Source organism: Podarcis raffonei, chromosome 5 (genome assembly GCF_027172205.1).
Source record: "Podarcis raffonei isolate rPodRaf1 chromosome 5, rPodRaf1.pri, whole genome shotgun sequence".
NCBI lineage: Eukaryota > Metazoa > Chordata > Lepidosauria > Squamata > Lacertidae > Podarcis > Podarcis raffonei.
The window spans coordinates 48,853,375-48,860,129 of NC_070606.1; positions in this window are offsets into that span (position 1 = coordinate 48,853,375).

The following is a 6,755-nucleotide window of genomic DNA, read 5'->3' on the forward strand; positions in this document are numbered from 1 at the left end:
GTGCAATGTGTCCTCGTATTGCCTAACATCAGGTTCAAAGGAGGTACACCCACTACTTATCTGGAGCTGTTTGCTGAAGTCTGATTCATTCCTCAGAAGAAGAAATGTGCAAAAACAACATACACTGTAAATGCTGAACCGGATGATCAGACTGGTTCTTCAGCCTGCCCCAGCTTGCAGGAGCCAGTCCGGGTATTAGGTCCAAGTGAGCAGATAAAAAAATAGGCCTTATTTGGGATTTAAGGAAGAAGCTCTCACCTTAGCCTTCTGGTATCACAGGATTATTCACCAACACAATTCTTCAATCCTTCCTTTCTCATCCTTCATGAAATTTTACACAGGCATGTAAGACACACAGAAAGCCAAATTTTCCCTCAGGACAGCCAGTTGTTGGTCAGGAGACTGAATTGTGGGCTCTGGCAAGACAACCCTGTTTTCCAGGCTTTTAACATCTAATGGGTTTTTTATTATTTGTTTTACTGCTGCTTTACCATTCTGCTTTTTGATTGCTGTTGCTTTATTACCCTTTTATGTTTTATTGTTGGATGTGAAAGGCCCTGAAAATTGCCACTGACGGGTAGTATGCATTTAAGAAAACAACCTGAAACCTAACTTTAACCAAGGTGTAATCATATTCTTGCTCCCAGTTTCAGTTGTAATGAAAATGGTTCTCTTCTGCAATGTGTGTGAGAGTGAAAATCATTCTACACTTTTTATTTGGGGGCTTTGTATCTAATGGCCCAAACAAAAGCTGGTGAAGCAAGTAATGAGGCATCCTATGTACTTTAAGGTAGTTTTATTACTGTTGATTGGGGAGTGTTCTGCTTTCCTGCTCATTCCAAAAAGACAAAGCACCATCTCCAATGCTCCTCTGGCTGACCTACTGCAAAGGACGTTTCCCCTCTGATACAAATACTTAAGTTGATGACCTACCTCTCTTGGCTTGCAGGGCATCTTTGGAAGAAGAAAAGGCGCTAAGCAGTAAACCCTACACAAATCCACAAAGTGGAGTCCCTTAGATGGTTGGATGGTGTATTGTATGCAGCCAAGCTGGTGCCAAATGTATTGCTCTCCTTTCTTTTGGACCGCATCACTGAGGTCGAGAGGGGGGTCTTGCCATCTAGGCAACCCAGGACCTCCATACACACTTTCCAGGCCATTCCCCAAAGAGGCACAGCAGACACAGTGCTGTCTTCCATTATATATGGTTTACACATATATATAACCTAGATTCAGGTAGGTGGCCGTGTTGGTCTGACGCAGTCGAAATAAATTTTAAAAATGTCCAATAGCACTTTAGAGACCAACTAAGTTTGTTCTGGATAGAAGCTTTTCTGAAGAAGTGTGCATACACATGAAAGCTTATACCCAGAACTACTTAGATGGTCTCTAAGGTGCTACTGGACAATTTTTTTATTTTTTATTTTTTATTTCGCATACATACAACCTGAGCCTACGATGCAGGGGTTCACAGCACTGGCACCCCAAGAGGGCCTTGTTTTTCCCATAGCCACAGCCTTGGATTCAAACGGAAATTAACTATCATGCTCTGCCCCTTCTCTCCAGCTTGCTGACCTTTTCAACCAGAAACCTCCTTTCCTATAGCTCAATCTCAGCTTTAAATTCTGGCTTTTCTTTTTCTTACTCAGAGCTGGAGGAGGGGCGCCACCTACTTGGCTTTTGGCACAAAGCCTTTCTTAATGGCCCATTACATTTCCTTTGTTCTCTAAATGGCTCATCTCCCAGGTGATTAGCTCATGAAGAAACTAGCCTGGCTTATTTAGCTTTTAACATTTGGGTCCAGGGATTTAGTGTCTGGTACCAACAAACGCATTACACAGGGGAGTCTGCCATCCACAAACTCATAAGAATATATTGTCCATGATGGGAGTGAGGGGGTTATAAGATATCCCAACACATCATCATGGAAGTCTCCATAGTTGTCATTTTCACTGGATTTTTTCCAATGCAGGAATCAGCAATTATGTAAATAAAAAAGCTTCTTAGTTACAGCTCACGCCATAGGATTGATACACTTTGTGCAGACAGCTTATTAAATGAGTTCAACACCCACTTGCATTATAAAATTTATCATTCTCTGTTTCTGATTCAAGTCTTCTCTGTTACGTTTTTCACATTCAGTCTCAACAGACTATGATGTGGGTGTTTTATTTTTAACTACACAGTGGCTGAGTCTGAGATGCTTTGTCTCTGTTGTTCGATACAAACTCTCTTCCCAGGTTCTCAATGTGGTAGTTCGTGAACTGAATTGCACAACTTACAGAAATACTCCTAGCTCCTCCTAGCTTAGTGATCATATGGGAAAACTTTTTCAGGCCAGGCCAGTGTAGAATAGGATTTGTTCGTGGGTGGAATGGCTGTTCTGATTTGTCTTCCTTTTGGTGTTACCATCAAATCACATAGATCTTCCATTTTACACAGGTTAGCTCCAAGTCATTTCCAAGGCCTATCACAGCCTTTTCCCACCCGGTGCCCTCCAGATGTTTTGGATTACAACTCCCATCAGCCCCAAGCCAGTGTGCTTGTTGGATCGATGGGAGTTATAGTCGAAAACATCTGAAGATCACCAGGCTGGCAAAGGCTGGTCTACTAGAAAGCAGTATAGGGAGTAAAGATTCTTTCACTTGTTGTTTCCGATATGATGCCACTGTAAGAACAGCAGGCCTGGCAGCCCATCTAGTACAACTGTCACAGTAGCCAGCCAGATGTGTATGGAAAGCCTGCAAGCAGGACTTGAGCACAAGAGCACTCTCCCCTCCTGTGGTTTTCAACAACTGGCATTCACAAACATAATCATAGAGTTGGGAGCCTGAGGATCATCTAGGCCAACTCCCGGAACTGAAGGGATATGCATCTGTCCCTCCCTTACAGGGATCAAACCTGCAACCTTGGCATTGTCAGCAGCACGCTCTAAACAACTGAGCTGCTATTTGCATGGTGCATTTCCGTGCGCCCTGGCACTCGTCTCAGTGCCCCGTTGCGCCAGAAGCGGTTTAGTCATGCTGGCCACATGACCCAGAAAGCTGTCTGTGGACAACAGCCAGCTCCCTTGGCCTGAAAACGAGATGAGTGCCACAATACCATAGTCGCCTTTGACTGGACTGAACCGTCTAGGGGTCCTTTACCGCCCCTTGTTTTACCTGGTGAGTTCACCGCATTTTGTTAGAACTTGTTTAATGTCTTTCCATATGGTTTGGTATAATTTTCTGATCAGGCCTTCTAATTCACTTAGTTGCCCATGGTCAACGTATTTTCTAGTCACCTTGGAAGCATTGCTAAGGTCTATAAGGCACTTTCATCTGATATAGTGGATATATGTATTTATTTAGTATAGTCCTATCCCACCTTTTCCCCATCATGGAACTCAAAAGCAGCGTACACACACTTCCCATGTAGTCTCCCATCCAGACACTGACCAAACCCAGCTATTTATTTTCTTCATCATGTGCCCTCAGAGCATGCTCTGTAAGACTTTTGTGGTTTAAGATGTTTGTAGATGTTGTAAATGCATTTCAATGTTTTAATTTTTTTAATATGTTTTAATTTTTAATTATATTGCTTTAACAAGTTGATGTCTGCTGCAATACAAATTAAAGAAACAAATAATGGTTCTGATGAAACCTAAGATGCTGTCAAAGAAGCATGCACACCATGAAACTAAGCTTTAATCTCCTGCAACTCACACTGCAGCGTTTTATTACAAGGTGGCTGCTGTGAGCAATTTTTTCCTAGTACTGTACACACTCGACTAGGTTGAACTCATTTTTCTTCTTCTTAGAAGATGCTGATATCATAATGGTCCTCAGTCCAAAGCTGTTGTTAGTTAGTTGTTCTTCTTTTATAATGGCCACCCAGCATTTAAGGCTTGTAAGTAGACTGATAAACCGCATAGGTAGCTGTGAAAGACTTAGCCAGAAAAACACCCCTTTTTTATTTGTGCATAACATTTTCCTGCTTTGCTAAGTGTTCTGGAACAGAACGCAACTGGTATCCATAGCTGTCAATCATTGTATGCTGCCTTGCTGCCATCATAAAACTGTAATATGGGAGTAATGTAGATGAAGTCTTTTAACTTTGTAAAGGCTGCATGTCCCAAAACCCAGGACGTGAATTTCACACTAGATTTAATGGTTGTGCATCAGTTGAGACCTTTTGCAATCAATGCCATTTTTGATCACTTCCGTCCCTGTGCTTCTCTTCAAGGACAAACCCCTCTAAAGACTGTCTGAAAAGACAGGGTTCTTTGCTAAAGAGATCTTCAAAATGGCTGAATTGCTCCTTCTGAGTGGTCTTTGTGCTGCAGATAATTGAATAGTAAGTTCAAGTATTTTTATCCTACTCTTCAGTTGTTGTTTTTCTAAAAAAAACACCCTCCTTGAATGCCTTACAAAAATCAGTCCCTGCTCGCAGGCTTTCAGATCTAAGATTCGCTACAAAAGGAAGAGAGATTGGAAGGGGGAAGAGCAACCAAAATTGCCCTTTTTAAATGGCTGCAGCAGCTGCTTTTACTGTTTTGTGGAGTACAGGTTACCTGCTTCCAGCCACTCCCAGTTTGGTTTCGCTCCCTCACCTGAGTCTTGATCAACTTGGATCGCCTTGCTGCCTCTATGAAGAGTTAACTCTTCCATTCATTGTATTCTCTCAGAAAGCTCCTTGTCTAGAATTCCAAGTACTAATCTTTGAAGTGTTCCTCTTTTTTTATCAGTGAACTCAACAGTATTCAGCCTGTTAATTCAAGGCCTTAAGAAATGACTGAACCATTTCCCCAGGCTTCTAAGCTCATAAAAAACAGTCCTTCTCATAAACTGCATTCCTCATGGGGATAATTCAGCCAGAACACCATCAGTCATACTCGTGGCCACTTTGGCAAAGGTAAAGGATTTATAAACATTGGGGGCATACATAGCACAATGGATTGAACTCCTCTGTACTATTCCTACCTCTTTGTGGAAATTTGCAGCTAGGAAAAAGCAACCTCCCCCTGCCCCATTCAGGCCACGCTGCAGGTTTATTAATGTCAAAGGCTTATGGCGCAGGGAACTGTGCCATTGCCTTCGTAACTTGAGGATTCCATTGGTGGCCTGCACCATTATGGAAAGGTTAGGGGACTCAGTAGGTTTATTGTCTCTAACCAGAACCGATATAGAACCGGTCTCCACCCAGATACAAGCCCAAGTCAAATTTAGTGACAAACGTATGACACTATCCACAGCGGCCAAGAGTTAATGCTATGCTGGCATGGCATGACTTTTAAAAAAGACTACAAAACTGATAAATGGGAATGGCATGACGCATCCAACATATATTCTTTAAACCCATTCAAACTGAATTTGCACCAAATTCTTGTGTCAAGAACTCTTCCTCTCCGTGTGTGTGTCAAGAAATAGTGACCAAGTTACTGGATTTGTATCTGAAATAATGGCAGTGACTCCATTACTGAAATCAATTATGCTACTGTTAAAAAAAATAGTTTGCTATGATGCTATTATTTATTATAGGCTATATGCTCCTTCCATGTTGTTCTTACTTGACAACTGAAAACCTTATTCTAAGCTTTTGTGAGCTTTTAGTGAAAGAGCAGGTGCTGTGCTGTTTTTATTGCAATTATCTGTATGTTTTTAATACATCTTATATATAGTTTCAATTATTTAAATGTTTTTCATTATTGTTTCCCCTCCCCCCCATGTTTTTAGCTGCCTTGAGTCTTGTCAGGGAAAATGGTGGGGTATAAATAAATATATAAAACAACAACAACAAAACAACAACTTCCTATAAAAATGTCTTGAATTCAGCACTTCATTTTGCTTTTGTGATCTTTCGGGCCTTTTAGATTATTACATTTTGTTTATATTTAAATTCTAACTATTTTGTTCTCATTGGTTCATGTAATTGCCATGGGAATATGCTTGAAGGACAGCACAGAAACATCTACAAGCAATCAATTGCATCACAGCAAACTAAATTTTTAACAATAACCTTATTGATTTCAAGAATGGAGTCGTTCTTTCAGATACAAGTCTTTTTAAAAAAGAAAAGGAATGATTGCTTGAAGACACATACCAAGTTGTATTGACTGCAGCAAAGGGTCTCAGATTGCCATCTTGGCTAACTCAGGATAAATTCTTCCAGCGTGACTTTATAAAGTGTGTCTGTATGCATGCGTAAGGGAGAAAGCAAGAGAGTTCCTGTTTATATCTTGCATATGGGAAGTCACAGTGGCTGACTCCCCTAATTTAATAAGTATTCTTGTTGCCTGATGTCAGCTGTGTGTCTGCAGCCAAAATTGAATCTGCAGGAGTATGCGGCTGGTGAGCTCATACAAAAACTATGTAGGGACCTTTATATTGGAGTGGTGGCCATGTTGCCAATAAAATGGTAGTGTTCCGACTATAACCTTGTTGATTCTCAAAGTGAAACTAAAATGACAGGTCTGTGGATGGACAAGTGCACCAGCCATAAACGGTGACTATATTTGTAACAGGTTGCTGTTGCGCTGCAGTTCAAGGAACCGTGCAAACCTCATCCAGTGGCCCATGCCATCTTTTTCAGCCACCACCAAGCCGACAGATTGGAAATTACATCATAAACTTGTCTCCATCACAGGTTATGAAAGGTGGTGGCAGCCCCTCTATAGGTGCCCAAGATATAGAATATTACACCATCTAATTTTGCTCCAGGTTTTCATACATATGCTCCAAATACAGAGCTACATACTTTTGACTACTCGTCATTTC